The sequence below is a fragment of the Rattus norvegicus genome, chromosome 14 (genome assembly GCF_036323735.1).
Source record: "Rattus norvegicus strain BN/NHsdMcwi chromosome 14, GRCr8, whole genome shotgun sequence".
In the NCBI taxonomy this organism is placed as follows: domain Eukaryota; kingdom Metazoa; phylum Chordata; class Mammalia; order Rodentia; family Muridae; genus Rattus; species Rattus norvegicus.
The window spans coordinates 895,755-918,894 of record NC_086032.1 but is presented as its reverse complement, the minus strand read 5'-3'; the positions used below and the strand labels follow the sequence as shown (position 1 = coordinate 918,894).

Sequence of the window (23,140 nt, the reverse complement as noted above, 5' to 3'; positions counted from 1 at the left end):
TTTTAAATTGCAGGCATGAGAACAGTCTCATTTCTTTCTTTTTTAAAAAAAATTTTATTAGATATATTTCTTTACTTACATTTCAAACGTTATTCCCCTTCCCGGTTTCCTGTCCATAAACCACCATTCTCTCCCCTCCCCCTCTCCCATATGGGTATTACCTCTATACATTCCCCTTATTGCCCCCTCATATTCTCCTGCACTGGGGGTCCAAGGTGTTATTTCAATTTTCTTATGTCTGTTTATGCGTGCTTTGTGACTTAGTTTATGGTCAGTCTAGAAGAAGGGACCATGGGGTATTGAGAGGTGTCTATATTCTTTTGTATTTGTTTTATATGGATGTCTGTTAGGTACATTTGATTCATAATGTGTGTTAGTTTCATTATTACTGTTTAGTTTATATCAAGATGACCAGTCTATTTGGGAGAGTTGGGTGTTTAAGTCTCCCACTATAAATGTGTATGGTTCAGTATGCTATTTAAGCTTTAGAAATGTTTCTTCTACAAATATGGGTGCTCTTTTGTTTGGGGCATAGATGTTTAGAATTGAGATATCATCTTGGTAGATTTTTCATTTAAGAAGTATGAAGTGTCCTTTTTTCCCTGTGGGCTTGATTAATTTTGGTTGGAAGTCTCTTTTATTAGATAGTAGAATGACTACTTCAGCTTGTTTCTTAGGTTTGTTTGGTTGGAAAATTTTTCTTCAGCCTTTGATTCTGAGAAAAATGCTTATTTTTAGTTTTGAGGTTTGTTTCTTGTATGCATCAGAATGATGTATCCTGTTTTAACATCCATTTTGTTAGCCTCTGTCTTTTTATTTGGAAATCTACTGATATTGAGAGATATTAATGATCAGATATTGTTATTTCCTGTTATTTTGATTTTGTTGTTGTTGATGATTGTGATGGTGTGTGTGTGTTTGTGTGTGTGTGTGTGTGTGTGTTTGTGTGTGTGTGCTTTTTATTGCCTATTTAGAATTACTTACTTTCTGTCTTTTTGTGGAATGTATTTACTCTTCTTAGGTTGGAGATTTCTTCTAGTTATTTCTGTAGAGCTGTGTTTGTGGAAAGATATTGTTTGAATTTGGATGTGCCTTAAAGTATCTTGTTTTCTCCCTGTATGGTGCAATAAATGGAACACTTTTTGTTTGTAGTAGTCTAGGTTGGCACCGGTGTTTTTTTAGGTTGTAAGATACCTGACCAGGCTCTTTTAGGTTTTAGAGTATGTGTTGTGAAATTAGGTGTAATTCTGATAGATCTATCAGATCTATCACAGGTTGTATGTTACATCACCTTTCCCCCCTTGCGGCTCTTAATATCATTTCTTTGTTGTACAGATTTAGCATTTTTATTATTATGTACCCTGAAGATGGTTTCTGGTCCAGTCTAATTGTTGTTCTATAGCTTCTTTCATTTTTTATAGGCATCTTTTTCTTTAGGTTAGGAGTATTTTCTTCTATGATTTGGTCGAGAATATTATCTGAACCTTGGAACTGTGATTCTTCCCTGTCTTATATTTCTGTTATTCTTGGGTTAGGTCTTTTCATGGTATCTCAGAATTCATGTATTGTTTGTGTCAGGAACTTTTTAGATTTACCATTTTCCTTAACCAAGAAATCAATTTCTTCTATTGTATCTTCTACGCCTAAGATTCTCTCTTCCATCTACCATATTCTATTTTCTGATGTTTGCTTCTGTTGTTCCTTTTCTATAACTTAGGCTTTCAATCTCCAAGATTTCCACTTTCAAGCCTTGAAGAGTTTTATTGACTTCCTTCACCTGTCTAATTGTGTATTTTCTCTATGTCTTTAAGTGATTTATTTGTTTCCTCTTTAATGACCACTATGTATTTGGTTGTATTTTCCTATATTTTAATAGATTTTTAATTTCCTATTTAATGACCTCTATCATCTTTACAAGACTAGATATAATTTAGTTGTGTGTTTGTGTGTGTGTGTGTGTGTGTGTGTGTGTGTGTGTGAGAGAGGGGGGGGGGCAGAGAGAACTCACAAATGCTCAACTACTGACTCAATGTTGCATGTGTTGCCCTTCTCTATATTAGACAATGGAAGACATAATGTCCACGATTCAACTCAAAGTCTGAATGACATAGGACATTTATACCTTTCTCAACTCTTGTCTTACTATGGGAGTTCTGATGAAATCCATTGTGTTCATACATATAGACACATGATCTGGTCTGAGCTGCCCAAGAAAAGATTGTCCCTGGGAATAAAAATTTCATATACATTATCATTCTGTGGATATGAATGAAATCAGGGCACCTGAGAATAGAGAAAATGATCTTCATAACATGTTTTCAGAAATGTATTAATGAAAAGTTTTCAGACCTCAGATGTAGAGCTTGAGGCCAGAATTTTTCCATTGTATCCAGGGAGCATGGCAAAGGGAACTGTTGAATATAACTAAGTGGATTTCCAGACAGCAATAGCATTAAAACAGACACAGAGATTTGTGTGTGTGTGATGTTTGTCTGCATAAGAATCAGATTTCACACCTGTTCCATCCATGATCCTAGCAGACATGAAGAAGCTGTGTGATTTCACTATTGCCTATTTGATCCTGAAATTTTCTCTCATCTTGTTCCGCTTGACTGAACCCAGTTGCTTTTGGAGGATAAAGAGTAGTGAAGAGACTGATGGAGATTTGCGAAGTGACTGTGGTTTTGTTCTTTTGGCATTTGAGGAACCTACTGAAGAAAATTTTTATAATCAACTTATTAATTTTAGGTAAGTCGCTTCCTGGTTGCTGCCGCTGCAGAGAGCCCGTGGGCAGCACCCCACGAGCGAACTTGAGCCCCGGGACCACAGGTAAGACCAACTTTTCTGCTGCAAGAAAGCTGCCTGGTGAGCTTGGGACACAGGGAAGCAGAATTCCTCTAGGACCGGGCACGTTCTGTGGTTACAGGAAGTCCCACACCCGCGGATCCCGGCCCGCAGCAGCTCTCTGCCCCCAGACGCTGTGAGAGAGAGACCCAACCGCCTGGTCAGGTGGGCACTCCTGAGGCTGCAGAGCGGAAGAGACCACCAACACTGCTCACCCCTGCCCACATCCCTGGCCCAAGAGGAAACTGTATAAGGCCTCTGGGCTCCCGTGGGGGAGGGCCCAGGAGCGGCAGGACCCCTGTGCCTGAGACACCACCAGAACCTGAAGGAAACAGACCGGATAAACAGTTCTCTGCACCCAAATCCTGTGGGAGGGAGAGCTGAACCTTCAGAGAGGCAGACAAGCCTGGGAAACCAGAAGAGACTGCTCTCTGCACACACATCTCAGACGCCAGAGGAAAAAGCCAAAGACCATCTGGAACCCTGGTGCACTGAAGCTCCCAGAAACGGCGGCACAAGTCTTCCTCGTTGCTGCCGCTGCAGAGAGCCCGTGGGCAGCACCCCACGAGCGAACTTGAGCCTTGGGACCACAGGTAAGACCAACTTTTCTGCTGCAAGAAAGCTGCCTGTTGAACTCAAGACACAGGCCCACAGGAACAGCTGAAGACCTGTAGAGAGGAAAAACTACACGCCCAAAAGCAGAACACTCTGTCCCCATAACTGACTGAAAGAGAGGAAAACAGGTCTACAGCACTCCTGACACACAGGCTTATAGGACAGTCTAGCCACTGTCAGAAATAGCAGAACAAAGTAACACTAGAGATAATCTGATGGCGAGAGGCAAGCGCAGGAACCCAAGCAACAGAAACCAAGATTACATGGCACCATCGGAGCCCAATTCTCCCATCAAAACAAACATGGAATATCCAAACACACCAGAAAAGCAAGATCTAGTTTCAAAATAATTTTTGATCATGATGCTGGAGGACTTCAAGAAAGACGTGAAGAACTCCCTTAGAGAACAAGTAGAAGCCTACAGGGAGGAATCGCAAAAATGCCTGAAAGAATCGCAAAAATCCCTGAAAGAATTCCAGGAAAACATAAATAAACAAGTAGAAGCCCATAGAGAGGAGACACAAAAATCCCTGAAAGAATTCCAGGAAAACATAAATAAACAAGTAGAAGCCCATAGAGAGGAGACACAAAAATCCCTGAAAGAATTCCAGGAAAACACAATCAAACAGTTGAAGGAATTAAAAATGGAAATAGAAGCAATCAAGAAAGAACACATGGAAACAACCCTGGATATAGAAAAGCAAAAGAAGAGACAAGGAGCTGTAGATACAAGCTTCACCAACAGAATACAAGAGATGGAAGAGAGAATCTCAGGAGCAGAAGATTCCATAGAAATCATTGACTCAACTGTCAAAGATAATGTAAAGCGGAAAAAGCTACTGGTCCAAAACATACAGGAAATCCAGGAGTCAATGAGAAGATCAAACCTAAGGATAATAGGTATAGAAGAGAGTGAAGACTCCCAGCTCAAAGGACCAGTAAATATCTTCAACAAAATCATAGAAGAAAACTTCCCGAACCTAAAAAAAGAGATACCCATAGACATACAAGAAGCCTACAGAACTCCAAATAGATTGGACCAGAAAAGAAACACCTCCCGTCACATAATTGTCAAAACACCAAACGCACAAAATAAAGAAAGAATATTAAAAGCAGTAAGGGAAAAAGGTCAAGTAACATATAAAGGGAGACCTATCAGAATCACACCAGACTTCTCGCCAGAAACTATGAAGGCCAGAAGATCCTGGACAGATGTCATACAGACCCTAAGAGAACACAAATGCCAGCCCAGGTTACTGTATCCAGCAAAACTCTCAATTAACATTGATGGAGAAACCAAGATATTCCATGACAAAACCAAATTTACACAATATCTTTCTACAAATCCAGCACTACAAAGGATAATAAATGGTAAAGCCCAACATAAGGAGGCAAGCTATACCCTAGAAGAAGCAAGAAACTAATCGTCTTGGCAACAAAACAAAGAGAATGAAAGCACACAAACATAACCTCACATCCAAATATGAATATAACGGGAAGCAATAATCACTATTCCTTAATATCTCTCAATATCAATGGCCTCAACTCCCCAATAAAAAGACATAGATTAACAAACTGGATATCCAACGAGGACCCTGCATTCTGCTGCGTACACGAAACACACCTCAGAGACAAAGACAGACACTACCTCAGAGTGAAAGGCTGGAAAACAACTTTCCAAGCAAATGGTCAGAAGAAGCAAGCTGGAGTAGCCATTCTAATATCAAATAAAATCAATTTCCAACTCAAAGTCATCAAAAAAGATAAGGAAGGACACTTCATATTCATCAAAGGAAAAACCCACCAAGATGAACTCTCAATCCTAAATATCTATGCCCCAAATACAAGGGCACCCACATACGTAAAAGAAACCTTACTAAAGCTCAAAACACACATTGCACCTCACACAATAAAAGTGGGAGATTTCAACACCCCACTCTCATCAATGGACAGATCATGGAAACAGAAATTAAACAGTGATGTCGACAGACTAAAAGAAGTCATGAGCCAAATGGACTTAACGGATATTTATAGAACATTCTATCCTAAAGCAAAAGGATATACCTTCTTCTCAGCTCCTCATGGTACTTTCTCCAAAATTGACCATATAATTGGTCAAAAAACGGGCCTCAACAGGTACAGAAAGATAGAAATAATCCCATGCGTGCTATTGGACCACCACGGCCTAAAACTGGTCTTCAATAACAATAAGGGAAGAATGCCCACATATACGTGGAAATTGAACAATGCTCTACTCAATGATAACCTGGTCAAGGAAGAAATAAAGAAAGAAATTAAAAACTTTTTAGAATTTAATGAAAATGAAGATACAACATACCCAAACTTATGGGACACAATGAAAGCTGTGCTAAGAGGAAAACTCATAGCGCTGAGTGCCTGCAGAAAGAAACAGGAAAGAGCATATGTCAGCAGCTTGACAGCACACCTAAAAGCTCTAGAACAAAAAGAAGCAAATACACCCAGGAGGAGTAGAAGGCAGGAAATAATCAAACTCAGAGCTGAAATCAACCAAGTAGAAACAAAAAGGACCATAGAAAGAATCAACAGAACCAAAAGTTGGTTCTTTGAGAAAATCAACAAGATAGATAAACCCTTAGCCAGACTAACGAGAGGACACAGAGAGTGTGTCCAAATTAACAAAATCAGAAATGAAAAGGGAGCCATAACAACAGATTCAGAGGAAATTCAAAAAATCATCAGATCTTACTATAAAAACCTATATTCAACAAAACTTGAAAATCTTCAGGAAATGGACAATTTCCTAGACAGATACCAGGTATCGAAGTTAAATCAGGAACAGATAAACCAGTTAAACAACCCCATAACTCCTAAGGAAATAGAAGCAGTCATTAAAGGTCTCCCAACCAAAAAGAGCCCAGGTCCAGACAGGTTTAGTGCAGAATTCTATCAAACCTTCATAGAAGACCTCATACCAATATTATCCAAACTATTCCACAAAATTGAAACAGATGGAGCACTACCGAATTCCTTCTACGAAGCCACAATTACTGTTATACCTAAACCACACAAAGACACAACAAAGAAAGAGAACTTCAGACCAATTTCCCTTATGAATATCGACGCAAAAATACTCAATAAAATTCTGGCAAACCGAATCCAGGAGCACATCAAAACAATCATCCACCATGATCAAGTAGGCTTCATCCCAGGCATGCAGGGATGGTTTAATATAAGGAAAACCATCAATGTCATCCATTATATAAACAAACTGAAAGATCAAAACCACATGATCATTTCATTAGATGCTGAGAAAGCATTTGACAAAATTCAACACCCCTTCATGATAAAAGTCCTGGAAAGAAAGGAATTCAAGGCCCATACCTAAACATAGTAAAAGCCATATACAGCAAACCAGTTGCTAACATTAAACTAAATGGAGAGAAACTTGAAGCAATCCCACTAAAATCAGGGACTAGACAAGGCTGCCCACTCTCTCCCTACTTATTCAATATAGTTCTTGAAGTTCTAGCCAGAGCAATCAGACAACAAAAGGAGATCAAGTGGATACAGATCGGAAAAGAAGAAGTCAAAATATCACTATTTGCAGATGACATGATAGTATATTTAAGTGATCCCAAAAGTTCCACCAGAGAACTACTAAAGCTGATAAACAACTTCAGCAAAGTGGCTGGGTATAAAATTAACTCAAATAAATCAGTTGCCTTCCTCTATACAAAAGAGAAACAAGCCGAGAAAGAAATTAGGGAAACGACACCCTTCATAATAGACCCAAATAATATAAAGTACCTCGGTGTGACTTTAACCAAGCAAGTAAAAGATCTGTACAATAAGAACTTCAAGACACTGAGGAAAGAAATTGAAGAAGACCTCAGAAGATGGAAAGATCTCCCATGCTCATGGATTGGCAGGATTAATATAGTAAAAATGGCCATTTTACCAAAAGCAATCTACAGATTCAATGCAATCCCCATCAAAATACCAATCCAATTCTTCAAAGAGTTAGACAGAACAATTTGCAAATTCATCTGGAATAACAAAAAACCCAGGATAGCTAAAGCTATCCTCAACAATAAAAGGACTTCAGGGGGAATCACTATCCCTGAACTCAAGCAGTATTACAGAGCAATAGTGATAAAAACTGCATGGTATTGGTACAGAGACAGACAGATAGACCAATGGAATAGAATTGAAGACCCAGAAATGAACCCACACACCTATGGTCACTTGACTTTTGACAAAGGAGCCAAAACCATCCAATGGAAAAAAGATAGCATTTTCAGCAAATGGTGCTGGTTCAACTGGAGGGCAACATGTAGAAGAATGCAGATCGATCCATCCTTATCACCCTGTACAAAGCTTAAGTCCAAGTGGATCAAGGACCTCCACATCAAACCAGACACACTCAAACTAATAGAAGAAAAACTAGGGAAGCATCTGGAACACATGGGCACTGGAAAAAATTTCCTGAACAAAACACCAATGCCTTATGCTCTAAGATCAAGAATCGACAAATGGGATCCCATAAAATTGCAAAGCTTCTGTAAGGCAAAGGACACGGTGGTTAGGACAAAACGGCAACCAACAGATTGGGAAAAGATCTTTACCAATCCTACAACAGATAGAGGCCTTATATCCAAAATATACAAAGAACTCAAGAAGTTAGACGGCAGGGAAACAAATAACCCTATTAAAAAATGGGGTTCAGAGCTAAACAAAGAATTCACAGCTGAGGAATGCCGAATGGCTGAGAAACACCTAAAGATATGTTCAACATCTTTAGTCATAAGGGAAATGCAAATCAAAACAACCCTGAGATTTCACCTCACACCAGTGAGAATGGCTAAGATCAAAAACTCAGGTGACAGCAGATGCTGGCGAGGATGTGGAGAAAGAGGAACACTCCTCCTTTGTTGGTGGGATTGCAGACTGGTAAAACCATTCTGGAAATCAGTCTGGAGGTTCCTCAGAAAATTGGACATTGAACTGCCTGAGGATCCAGCTATACCTCTCTTGGGCATATACCCAAAAGATGCCTCAACATATAAAAGAGACACGTGCTCCACTATGTTCATCGCAGCCTTATTTATAATAGCCAGAAACTGGAAAGAACCCAGATGCCCTTCAACAGAGGAATGGATACAGAAAATGTGGTACATCTACACAATGGAATATTACTCAGCTATCAAAAACAACGACTTTATGAAATTCGTAGGCAAATGGTTGGAACTGGAAAATATCATCCTGAGTGAGCTAACCCAATCACAGAAAGACATACATGTTATGCACTCATTGATAAGTGGCTTTTAGCCCAAATGCTTGAATTACCCTAGATCCCTAGAACAAACGAAACTCAAGACGGATGATCAAAATGTGAATGCTTCACTCCTTCTTTAAATGAGGAAAAAGAATACCCTTGGCAGGGAAGGGAGAGGCAAAGATTAAAACAGAGACTGAAGGAACACCCATTCGGAGCCTGCCCCACATGTGGCCCATACATATACAGCCACCCAATTAGACAAGATGGATGAAGCAAAGAAGTGCAGACCGACAGGAGCCGGATGTAGATCGCTCCTGAGAGACACAGCCAGAATACAGCAAATACAGAGGCGAATGCCACCAGCAAACCACTGAGCTGAGAATAGGTCCCCCGTTGAAGGAATCAGAGAAAGAACTGGAAGAGCTTGAAGGGGCTCGAGACCCCAAAAGTACAATAATGTCAAGCAACCAGAGCTTCCAGGGACTAAGCCACTACCTAAATACTATACATGGACTGACCCTGGACTCTGACCCCATAGGTAGCAATGAATATCCTAGTAAGAACACCAGTGGAAGGGGAAGCCCTGGGTCCTGCTAAGACTGAACCCCCAGTGAACTAGACTATGGGGGGAGGGCGGCAATGGGGGGAGGGTTGGGAGGGGAACAAACATAAGGAAGGGGAGGGGGGAGGGGGATGTTTGCCCGGAAACCGGGAAAGGGAATAACACTTGAAATGTATATAAGAAATACTCAAGTTAATAAAAAAAATTTTTTAGGTAAGTCATTAACTTCATTTCCTGATTCAATGTCATGAATTAAAAATATGTAGCTGTGTACACAAATGGTGGGGTTCTCTCCTGATCTTTCCCCTGTACCTTCAGGAGGCACTGAAAATTAATTATCATGTCAATCACTATTTTAATACTTTCAATCGTGTGACAGTTTAGTTTGGCTTTACAGCATTGGGCTCCGGTTCAGAAAGCTGGACAATGAATGAGACTGGATTCTATCTGTTGCCTTTTGATGGATTTCATATGTTGAAAGGTGTGTATTCATCTGCCTTGAATTCACAATCCTCATCTTTGGCAAGAACTCAGTATGAAGAGACTATATCATTGCCTATCTTCAGTTGTTGCCAACTATTCCTGTGTGAGCATGCATTTAAAGGACTTCATAAAAATATTATCTAATTTGGTCTCTAACAGTTGGGAATACATTCATACATTGAAATGTGTGTGTATGTGTGTGTGTGTGTGTGTGTGTGTGTGTGTTTGTTTGTATGTATGTATGTATGTGTCTACCACACATGATTATATGTATAATATTACGTATATATTTAAGATTATACTTACATTTTGCATTTAAAATAGTCTTTAAATGAGCCTTCCTGCCATTCCAAAGTTGCCACTGAATGTGGATAAAGTGTACCCGGTTTTATATTATGGTACCAGAATAATCTTTTGGTCTAATTGTACACATGCCCAGTCACGGATTAGGCTTATTATCAGTATTAGATAGGTGGTCAATATTTCTATTAATTAGTGAATAAATATAACAGCACAAATCTAGGAGAGTAAATATACTTCGTGTGGATTATTAGCTAACTCAATATATCATCAGAATGAGATGCTATCATTGGTGACTGTAGATCATGAGGGAATGAGTTCTGAAATCACTCAGCTTTTAGCTAGTTAATGTGTATGGGACTTCTTTTCTTCATGAATGGAGATTTCCTGTTCTTTTCTGTCTCTGTCTTTCACCCCATCTCTTATTTAATTTTCATGTCTTTGAGATTTAAAGAATATGTTTTCCAATTGTTAGCCATAGCACACTGAACACTTTGATAGTGATGGTTGCTTCACATTATTATTCTTCTGTGTTAGGTCAGTAGGAATTTCATTTCTGATGTAACCTCTATCATCCCACACCTAATTGGGAAAATATGGAAATTCTCATTAGTCACACTTTTATAAGGCATAATAAGGTTTAAAATTACAAGTGTATGAACAGTGTCAACATACTTTTCAGGTTTAGAAAGAAAAACTTAGCTCCAAACTCTTAATTAAAAAGTGCATATTTCAGCAGAAGAGCATGTTTGGTGTTTTTATTCCTAATGAGAGGTAATTGCAAATAGTAACAGATGAACTGCCAACTGTGCTTGGGCAGATGAACATATTTCATATGGAAAAATGATCTCTATGCTCAGAAATCTCTTACAGGATATCAAAGAATTAGCAAGACTGAGTTGTTAAGATCGATCCAATATGTTTTATTTCTATTTTTACAAAATTGACATAGCAAAAAACACTAAAAGATAACATTAAATTGATGTGCAAGAGAGCCTAAAGGATAATATTCTGGTTATGTGGTATATTGTATCATTTCATGCATTTTGAAATGGATGAATATATTTAAATGAAATATATCTTAAAAAGGTTTTCTGTTTGATAAATATCAGCAGTTGAGAATATTAATACCATGCTTTAAAAGCATCATGGAAATATTATTGATAATTTTTCTCACTGGGCATAAAATTACCATTTTCCTAATGGTTAACTTCAAAGACTTTTTTCTATTTTGAAATGTGTAAAATATTCTTACTGATAAAATAAATTCCCTCATAGAAACACTGGTAATCTTTTTAAGTAAACTGATTGTTAGACAATATACACAGTTAAATAATGCATTTTGAATACTCTCACTCTTTGTCAGTTGGTATCATATAATGGATTTTGAATATATTTCCTAATGATTATTTTTTAATATTTTATGCTCTTTTACTATGCTTACTTACCAACGAATATTTGCATGTTTTGGAACAATGTAGTACTCCACATTAGATATAGGACTCTCAGTTTTTGATATTATTAATTATGTGTTAATGATATTATTATGGTATGAAAGTATATGAATATAAAAGTTGAACAAAATTTTTGATGTATTCTTTATTCTCAAACTACTAAATATTAAATATTTGAAGTGTAAAATACATTTATATAATGAAAAATTTAAGGAGAATGTCTTATTTCATATGTGGTTCAAACCATGCTTTTGATTTAAATATATCTGTGGAATTATGACTCCAGGATTATTTTATAGCACTCTTACTCAATAGGAGTGTAATCTAGTTCAAGGATGGCCTTCCAAGATAAAACAAGCTCCTTATTGATTTTCATGAAAACAAAATTCATCATATCAGAGTGCCCTATGTCTATGAATTCTTACATTGTATTCAGCTCTAAGGATCTCCAAATTATGAAGCTTATTTCAAGACATTTAGACATTTCAAGAAATTTAGCATGTCTCAAACTACAAATTTTACTGCAATTGAAATTGTATGTTTCAAACATCTATCCTAATCATCACTATGTTTGGTTTTAGAATATCAGCAAGAAAATATGAGTTTTTTCTGGTAATGTTTTTTGCTACTGATGAGCTCAACAAGAATCCTGATCTTTTACCCAACATGTCTTTGATATTCTCCCTTGGTGATAGAATGTGTGAAGATACATTGGGAGTTCTGGATCAAATACATTCACAACAAAATCATAGTTGGCATTTTATTAATTATATCTGTGGACTAGGGCGCCGTTGTGACATAGGTCTTACAGGGCCATCATGGACAACATCCTTAAAACTGGCAGTTCATTCCATGACTCCAAAGGTAAGAATGTGTGACACTGGATGAATTAACAACTTTTACCTTCAATTTACATGTGCGTACAAGAAAACTTGTGAGCATACATTTATGAGTGCTGTGGCACACACACACACACACACACAATTAAATTATATATATTGTATATAATTAAATACCCAGATCATCTATTTAATGGGCAAACAGGGAAAACTGTTTTCTAGAATATTCAGACTTCTCAGGAATTGTCTAGAATCTAATAGGAATAATACATGATCTTTCTAGCTTACTATCCTTATGGTGAATAACATTATTTGTATATAAGTTTGAGCACTGTAACAATTATATTTCTCATGTGGATATTTCATCCTCTTTTACATACTTTAGGTTTTCTTTGGACCACTTAACTCTAACCTAAGAGACCATGAGCAGTTTCCCTATGTCCATCAGATAGCAATCAAAGACACATGTTTGCCCCATGGCATGGTATCCTTGATGCTTCAATTTGGATGGACTTGGGTAGGACTGATCATCTTAGATAATGACCAGGGTATTCAGTTTCTCTCAGACTTGAGAGAAGAAATGCAAAGGCATGGGATCTGTTTGGCTTTTGTGAATGTGATCCCAGAAACCATGGAGATATACAGGACAAGGGCTAAGATATATGATAAACAACTTATGACATCGTCAGCAAAGGTTGTTATCATTTATGGTGAAATGAACTCTACTCTAGAAGTCAGCTTTAGAAGATGGGCATATTTAGGTGCACAAAGAATCTGGGTCACAAACTCACAATGGGATGTCATCATAAATAAAACAGATTTCAGCCTTGATTTCTTCCATGGGACTGTCACTTTTGCACACCACCACAGTGGAATGATTATATTTAGGAATGTTATGCAAACAATAAGCACTTCTAATTACCCAGTAGACATTTCTCACTCTATGCTAGGGTGGAATCATTTTAATTGCTCAATCTCCAAGAATAGACATAGCAAAATGGATCATTTTACATTCAACAATATATTAGAATGGTTAGCACTGCACAAATTTGACGTGGTCCTGAGTGAAGAAGGTTACAATCTGTATAATGCTGTGTATGCTGTGACCCACACCTACCATGAACTCATTTTACAACAAGTAGAGTCTCAGAAAGTTTCAGAATCCAAAGGATTATTCACTGACTGTCAGCAGGTAAAGTTTCTTATGCTTAGATATATCAGTGTGATCTCTTAAATGGCCCCTGAATAATTCATGGATATTTGTCATAGATCATTCTCTCACTGGAAAGATTTCTACATTACAAAACTCCATAATGAATCTTTTACATGGATCTATATCTATATCTATACATTTCTATATATCTTACAGGGACAACATATAATAGAAGATAATACATTTTTATGAATATTAGTGAGTTTTGTGGGAATGTGTCTCAACATTTTAAGAAGTGAGTTCAAATTGGAGCCAAGAGTTTTATCATGAAGGTCTTAAGTGATGACTAGAATATTTTTCTTAGAATATTTTCTGAATTGTTGCTACCTATGATGTGATTAATTGTTATTAAATTAACAATTAGATATAAAACCTAAATGATTAAGACTGTATATTGTATTAAGTCAATGTTTATTTCATACATGTATATTGTGTGTACATGAAAGATCCCCTACCATTCTTTCTTTCCACAACTACAAGATAGTCAGACTTCCCCTTCATCTCACATACATGGGTTTGTTTTCAATATTTTTCACAAACATGTACATGTATGCAAGAGCTCATACATACACACAAATACACACACGTGCACAGGCGCACACACACACACACACACTCACTCACTCACATACCATGTTACTTCTTCTCTGGTAATCATTTTTTAGCATATTTTAACATTGAACATTAATACAAGACATATCGATTTTTTTTTTAAAAAAAGATTTATCTACTTTATGTATGTAAATACATTGTTTCTGTCTTCAGACACACCAGAAGAGGGCATCGGATCCCATTACAGAGATGGCTGTGAGCCACCATATGGTTGCTGGGAATTGAACTCAGGACCTCTGGAAGAGCAGTCAGTGTTCTCAGAAATGGGCTGAGCCATTTCTCCAGCCCTGAGCAAAGCATTCATAGTTTAGACAAATATTAATAATTATAATTCACAACTTCTAGACTCTTGAGGCTCATTTTTTTTTTGATTTTGCTCTCTGGAGCCTGTTAGAGTTAGGTTGTTTTTTTTTTTGTTGTTTTTTTTTTCTAGTGTCTTTTTTGTTATGTTTTCTTTTTTGTACATTTTTAATAAGCAATAAGTAATACATTGAAATATATAACATATTTTAGTCGTTTTTATCCCAATCCCCCTCATCCCCCTCTCCAACTGACAACCTTCCTTTCAACCATCCACTCCTCTTCTTTCCATACTTAGCAACCGGATTTTTTTTTAATTTTTATTTATTTTTTTATTAACTTGAGTGTTTCTTATTTACATTTCGAGTGTTATTCCCTTTCCCGGTTTCCAGGCAAACATCCCCCTAATCCCTCCCCTTCACCTTCTTTATGGGTGTTCCCCTCCCCATCCTCTCCTCATTGCCTCCCTCCCCCCAACAATCACGTTCACTGGGGGTTCAGTCTTAGCAGGACCAAGGGCTTCCCCTTCCACTGGTGATCTTACTCGAATATTCATTGCTACCTATGAGGTCAGAGTCCAGGGTCAGTCCATGTATAGTCCTTAGGTAGTGGCTTAGTCCCTGGAAGCTCTGGTTGCTTGGCATTGTTGTTCATAAGGGGTCTCAAGCTCCTTCAAGCTCTTCGAGCTCTTTCTCTGATTCCTTCAACGGGGGTCCCGTTCTCAGTTCAGTGGTTTGCTGCTGGCATTCGCCTCTGTATTTGCTGTATTCTGGCTGTGTCTCTCAGGAGCGATCTATATCCGGCCTGTCGGCCTGCACTTCTTTGCTTCATCCATCTTGTCTAAATGGATGGCTGTAAACATATTGATTTTTATAAATCAATGAGTTATACTGTATTTTACTACATATGATTATTTTAAAAAGTTGTCTTTTCTGAAAGTCATTAAATTTTAGAAGACACCCTCAATTTGGCATTCCCTATATTGATATGTGTATGTAATCATCTAATGTTGCATCTCATTTAGGTGTCTTCCCTGCTGAAAACCAGGGTATTTACTAACCCTGTTGGAGAACTGGTGAACATGAACCATAGGGAAAATCAGTGTGCAGAGTATGACATTTTCATCATTTGGAATTTTCCACAGGGCCTTGGATTAAAAGTGAAAATAGCAAGCTATTTTCCTTGTTTCCCACATAATCAACAACTTCGTACATCTGAAGACTTGGAGTGGGCCAGACAAGGAACATTGGTGGGTAAACCACAATTTTTAATTTTTTCAGGATATCAAAATTTTAAAACATGAGGCACTGCTGTAACAGCTCTGTGGTTACTGATACTCCTACAAAAGACTCTCCTAAGTTACAAGCATCAAAATTTGATAACTCTCAACTTCATGTAAATTTGGCCATAGGGATCAAAGACCTCTGGATGCCATGTTTGACTGCGTTCAAGTGCTTGTTCACCCAAGATTACAACTCTAAATTTAATAATGAGAAAGTTAAATTTATTAAATTTATAGAAATATATATATTAAAATCTTGTGACTACATATAAACAATGGAATTTCCTGATTCTGTGTGAACAGATTTATAACCTAGTTAATACAGATGTATTCATTAACAGAAATACTTCCACAAATTTAAGGTTTTCTTTTAAACTTAGAAAAACTTCATTAATTTTATGGGGGTTTTATATAACATGCTTTATTCATATTCATCAAACAACTCTTCCTTGATTTGCCCTATGTTCTCTCTTCTTACAATTGAGTGTTCTTTTATTTTTGTTTATATTTATTGAAAGAGAAAGTGATGCAACATAAATATTTCTTATGGATTAATCAGGTTAGAAAGGAAAATTTTAAATGGCTACAACCTAAAATGTCACATAAATAATATTACATGATATAGTAAATATTGTTTGACATTCAATGCATTTCAGGACAATGCAAAATAATAATGAGCATTAAATTGTAAAGTGATGTTGGTTACCAGTGGAATATGTATATCCATATCTGTTAATATCCTATATGTATATCTATAAGCATATCTGTTAACGATATACATATATGTATACATTTTATGTATAATTACATAAATATATTCCCTCAGGTTCTGTCTTCCATGTGTAGTGCGACATGTACTGCTGGATTCAGGAAAATTCATCAGAAACAAACAGCAGACTGCTGCTTTGATTGCGTTCAGTGCCCAGAAAATGAGGTTTCCAATGAGACAGGTACATGCTAGTATATACAAGAAAATTGTTGAATTAGAATACATTCCCTTTAAGAACTAGAAATGTGATATGGCATAAATGGAAACTGAAGACCTAATATCTCTGTTTTTCTGAACTTATTCAGTTAAATAATATCAGCTTCTTTTTGACCCAGCAAATAACCTGCAGTATCTTCTACAAACTACTCATTTCTCTCATAATACAACGGATACTGCTTTTATATTATGCAGAAAAAACTTAGGGGACATACAAGTGTAACAATTTTTTAAAGAAAAGTTTTAGGCATAATCTATGTATCTGTTTATTTTTCTCTGATCCTTTGCACAAAGAACATTGACTATGTGATCAGTCCACAATCTTTCCCTCTATCACTCAGCTTAGTATCTGAGAAGACCAGATGGTCTGGGTAACTGTTGTCCTTTAATGAAATATATTTTAATAGCGTACATGGCTTAAAGGATTAAACGTTTCTTTTCAAAGAATTAGGATAAGAGTCAATATTTCAAGAATGAACAAGAGATGCGATAGTGCTTATCATTAATCACAATCTAAGGAAAGAAGAATGAATGTCAATATCCATAACCTTCATGCTATATTCTTCAATATGCATAACTTTGAAATGTGTAGTTGGAAAGAAAGAGATCGTACCACAACAGGAGGGGACTGCATAGGTCTATGAGACATACAGCTTCAAGAAGGACAATATTCCTTTACACAAACAATATTTGCATGAGGAATTATATGTTTTGGTGTCTAGGTATAGATATAGACAAAGGGCACAACTTTCAAAACACAAAGTACATAATGCATTTCACCAACTGGCATTGATAACAATGTTTGCATACTGCCCATGTCTGTGAGTAGTGAATTTATTTTTTGAGAAATGAAATAATCTGAGATTATGCATTTTATTATTCATCACATTTAAAAAAATTTTTCATAATTTTTTTTTCTGTTCCACTCCTTATGATGGTGTTTTGTTGTTCCATCAGAAAGCATAGGTTAATTAAGGGCAACTTTAAATCAGTGTTCCATACAGAAATAAGGAGTGGAATGGATTTTGAACACCAAAATATTTATTGATTTATCCTCTGAATAATACAAATACATAATTATTAACTACATGATTATGGCATCTTATGAGGCTTTATTGTTGTTTGGCAGTACATATGGAACAGTGTGCGAGGTGTCCAGATGATAAATATGCCAACTCAGAGCAGACCTACTGCGTCCAAAGAACTGTGTCATTTCTGGCTTATGAAGATCCACTGGGGATGGCTCTAGGCTGCATGGCCCTGTCCTTCTCAGCCATCACAATTCTAGTACTAGTCACTTTTGTGAAGTACAAGGATACTCCCATTGTGAAAGCCAATAACTGTATTCTCAGCTACATCCTGCTCATCTCTCTCATCTTCTGTTTTCTCTGTTCATTGCTTTTCATTGGACATCCCAACAAGGCCACCTGCATCCTGCAGCAGACCACATTTGGAGTGTTTTTCACTGTGGCTGTTTCTGCAGTGTTGGCCAAAACAGTAACTGTGGTCATGGCTTTCAAGCTCACTGCTCCAGGCAGAAGGATGAGAGGGATGCTGGCCTCAGGGGCACCTAACTTGGTCATTCCCATTTGTACCCTAATCCAACTTGTTCTCTGTGGAATCTAGTTGGTAATATCTCCTCCCTTTATTGACAGAGACATACAATCTGAACATGGGAAGACCATCATTATTTGCAACAAAGGCTCAGTCATTGCCTTCCACTTTACCCTGGGATATTTGGGCTCCTTGGCTCTGGGGAGCATCACTGTGGCTTTCTTGGCTAGGAACCTTCCTGACAGATTCAATGAAGCCAAGTTCCTAACATTCAGCATGTTGGTGTTCTACAGTGTATGGATCACCTTCCTTCCTGTCTACCACAGCACCAGAAGGAAGGTTATGGTAGTTGTGGAGGTCTTTTCCATTTTGGCTTCTAGTGCAGGGTTGCTCGGTTGTATCTTTCTCCCAAAGTGTTATGTTATTTTAGTTAGACCAGATTTAAATTTTCCTCAGAAGTAAAAAGTTTACTACTTTCAAAATATTACATAATACTCAAAATATCTGTTTTGCTTTGTCTTAAAAGTACTCTCAATCATGGAAAAATTTTAAGTAATATATAAAGATAGTACTTATATCACAAGATAGCACTCCCTAAAGTAATACCAGTTAATAGGTTTTGGTGGAAAACATTTCATTCATGAGCTCAAAAACCTATTAAAATAGGACATTTCAATTGAGGAATTGTTTGCATCACTTCGGCTTGTAGGAATATAGGTAAGAAATGGATCGTTTATATATTTACATTTCAAATGTTGTTCCCTTTCTCAGTCAGTTTCCCCTCCAGAAAGTCCCTAGCATGTCCCTCCTACCACTGATTATATAAGGGTGCTCCACTCACACACCCACTCCTGCCTTTCCACCTTGGCACTCTTCTATACTACGGCATCCAGCCTTCACAGGACCAAGGGCCTCTCTGTCTACTGATGCTGACAAGTTCATCTTCTGTTACATATGCAGCTGGAGACATGGGTCCCTCCATGTGTACTCTTTAGTTGGTGGTTTAGACCTGTGGACTGTTGGGGTTCTGTTTGGTTGATTTTGTTCTTCTTATGGAGTTCCAAACCCCTTCAGCTTCTGCACTCTTTTCTATAATTTCTCCATTGTGGATACCATGCTCAGTCAAATTGTTTGCTGCAAGCATTTGCCTCTGTATTTGTCAGGCTCTGCCAGAGCATCAGGGACCAGCTATATCTGGCTCTTTTCCAGCAAGTACTTCTTGGCATCAACAAATATTATCTGGTATATTTACACATGGAGTACTACTAAGCTATTAAAAACAATGACTTGAAAAAAAACCCAATAACTTCATGAAATTGGATGGAACTAGAAAATATCATCTTGAATGAGGACACTCAGTCACAAAAGAACATACATAACATGTACTCACTGATAAGTATACATTAGATAAAGAGCTTGGAATACTTAAAATATAACACACAGACCTTTAGAAGCTCAAGAAGAAGGAAGACCAATGTGAAGATGCTTCTGTCTTACTTAGATGGGGCAAACAAAATAATCACTGGAGGTAGAGTGTTAAAGAGACTTGTGAGGAAGAGAGGACAGGGAGGGGAAAAGGGGACGGAGTACCAGGTAAGGACATGTAGAGAAGGTCAGTAAATTGAACAGAGGTGTGCAACAATGGGTGATTGGGAACTGGGAGAAGCCAACATAAAGTCACAAATGCCAGGAAAGCAAGAGACTCCTAGGACCCATTACCTGAAATACCTAATAAAGTGGAGAGAGAACCTGTAGAGCCCATATCCAGAGGGTAGGCACAGTCTCCAGTTAAGGGATGAGATACTCTGCTAGAGCCTGACCAATACAGATGCCAATACTCACAGCCAACCATAGGACTGAGCATGGGGACCCCAATGGAGGAGTTAGGGGATGGACTGAAGGAACTAAAGAGCTTTGCAACCAAGTAGGAAGAACAACAATATCAACCAACCAGACCTTCCAGAGCTCCCAGGGACTAAATCATTAACCAAAGAGTACACATTGAGGGACACATGCTTTCAGCGAATATGTATCAGAGCATGAACTTATCTGGCATCAACGGGAAGGGAGGCGATTTGTCCTATGAAGGATAGATGACCCATTGTTGGGGAATGAGTGGGCAGTGAGGCAAGAGTGGGTGGGTGTGTTGAGGAGCTTACTCATCGAAGCAGAAGTATGGGATGAAGGTAAGTCAAGAAGAAACTGAGGGGATAAATGTTTGAAATGTAAATGAATAAAATAACCAACAAAAAATTCGAAGTGATTAAAAAAAGAATTAGTTTGGTTTACAGAAGTAGCATTATTTGGTTTTCCTTTAGGCTCAAAGACATCAGTAGTTAAAGGTTCTTACTCAATTTACAGTCAAACACATTTTTGTTCCTGTTGAGTATCTTAAGGACAATTACACAGGTGTTGGTTATCCCAATATCATACTTGACACACCTATAGAATATGTGTATTCATTCTAGGCTTTGTAGTGATTCAGCAGTTTTAAAGCTGGGTAGGACATGGATTTTCTTTTCTCTCTTGGATGATTTTATAACACCTTATTTAAGCTGAATGATGTTCCACAGGAAGGAAACTTCCTGGTGAGTTACAGCTTAGTACTTCTATGTCCTGAAGCTGAAGTGTAGGGTGCATTCACTAAAAGGGCATAAGTTCTTGGAGACATTTAAGATGAATGGTCACAACACAGTTTTCACAGTATTTTCAATTCCCCTATACAATGACTAGAAATATGATTTCTCCTACATGATACTGAAATTCATGAAATTCATCCCAGACTGTGGATCTTGGGCAATTCTTATTAATCCAAGTAACACAAATTCTTTGAATTATTGTGTGTATGTGTATACTTTATACAGGGAATATTAATTTTATTTTTAATTCCACATTTTCTTTTTTTTTTGAAAAAAAAATTTTTTTATTAACTTGAGTGTTTCTTATTTACATTTCGAGTGTTATTCCCTTTCCCGGTTTCCAGGCCAACTTCCCCCTAACCCCTCCCCCTCCCCTTCTTTATGGTGTTCCCCTCCCCATCCTCCCCCCATTACCACCCTGCCCCCAACAATCACATTCACTGGGGGTTCAGTCTTAGCAGGACCGAGTGCTTCCCCTTAAACTGGTGATCTTACTAGGCTATTCATTGCTACCTATGAGGTCAGAGTCCAGGGTCAGTCCATGTATAGTCTTTAGGTAGTGGCTTAGTCCCTGGAAGCTCTGGTTGCTTGGCATTGTTGTTCATATGGGGTCTCGAGCCCCTTCAAGCTCTCCCAGTCCTTTCTCTGATTCCTTCAATGGGGGTGCCGTTCTCAGTTCAGTGGTTTGCTGCTGGCATTCGCCTCTGTATTTGCTATATTCTTGCTGTGTCTCTCAGGAGAGATCTACATCTGGCTCCTGTAGGCCTCCACTTCTTTGCTTCATCCATCTTGTCTAATTGGGTGGCTGTATATGCATGGGCCACATGTGGGGCAGGCTTTGAATGGGTGTTCCTTCTGTCTCTGTTTTAATCTTTGGCTCTGTATTCCCTGCCAAGGGAATTCTTATTCCCCTTTTAAAGAAGGAGTGAAGCATTCGTATTTTGATCATCCATCTTGAGTTTCATGTGTTCTATGCATCTAGGGTAATTCAAGCATTTGGGCTAATAGCCACTTATCAATGAGTGCATACCATGTGTGTTCTTCTGTGATTGGGTTAGCTCACTCAGGATGATATTTTCCAGTTCCAACCATTTGCCTATGAATTTCATAAAGGCATTCTTTTTGATAGCTGAGTAATATTCCATTGTGTAGATGTACCACATTTTCTGTATCCATTCCTCTGTTGAAGGGCATCTGGGTTCTTTCCAACTTCTGGCTATTATAAATAAGGCTGCTATGAACATTGTGGAGCATGTGTCTTTTTTATATGTTGGGGCATCTATATGCCCAAGAGAGGTATAGCTGGGTCCTCGGGTAGTTCAGTGTCCAGTATTCTGAGGAACCTCCAGACTGATTTCCAGAATGGTTTTACCAGTCTGCAATCCCACCAACAATGGAGGAGTGTTCCTCTTTCTCCATATCCTCACCAGCATTTGCTGTCACCTGAGTTTTTGATCTTAGCCATTCTCAACTGGTGTGAGGTGAAATCTCAGGGTTGTTTTGATTTGCATTTCCCTTATGACCAAAGATGTTGACCATATCTTAAGGTGTTTCTCAGCCATTCGGCATTCCTCAGCAGTGAATTCTTTGTTTAGCTCTGAACTCTGTTTCTTAATAGGGTTATTTGTCTCCCTGCGGTCTAACTTCTTGAGTTCTTTGTATATTTTGGACATAAGGCCTCTATTTGTAGTAGGATTGATAAATATCTATTCCCAATCTGTTGGTTGCCGTTTTGTCCTAACCACAGTGTCCTTTGCCTTACAGAAGCTTTGCAGTTTTATGAGATCCCATTTGTCGATTCTTGATCTTAGAGCATAAGCCATTGGTGTTTTGTTCAGGAAATTTTTCCCAGTGCCCGTGTGTTCAATATGCTTCCCCACTTTTTCTTCTATTAGTTTGAGTGTATCTGGTTTGATGTGGAGGTCCTTGATCCACTTGGACTTCAGCTTTGTACAGGGTGATAAGCATGGATCAATCTGCATTCTTCTATAAGCTTACCTCCAGTTGAACCAGCACGATTTGCTGAAAATGCTATCTTTTTTCCATTAGATGGTTTTGACTCCTTTGTTAAAAATCAAGTCACCATAGGTGTGTGGGTCATTTCTGGGTCTTCAATTCTATTCCACTGGTCTATCTGTCTGTCTCTGTACCAATACCATGCAGTTTTTTATCACTATTGCTCTGTAATACTGCTTGAG

General features: G+C 37.9%; 1 pseudogene; it reads left to right on the top strand.

Moving 5' to 3' along the window:
- The first annotated feature begins 2,542 nt into the window (after positions 1 to 2,542).
- Positions 2,543 to 18,765, top strand: LOC134481889 (vomeronasal type-2 receptor 116-like; annotated as a pseudogene).
- Positions 18,766 to 23,140: the final 4,375 nt, after the last annotated feature.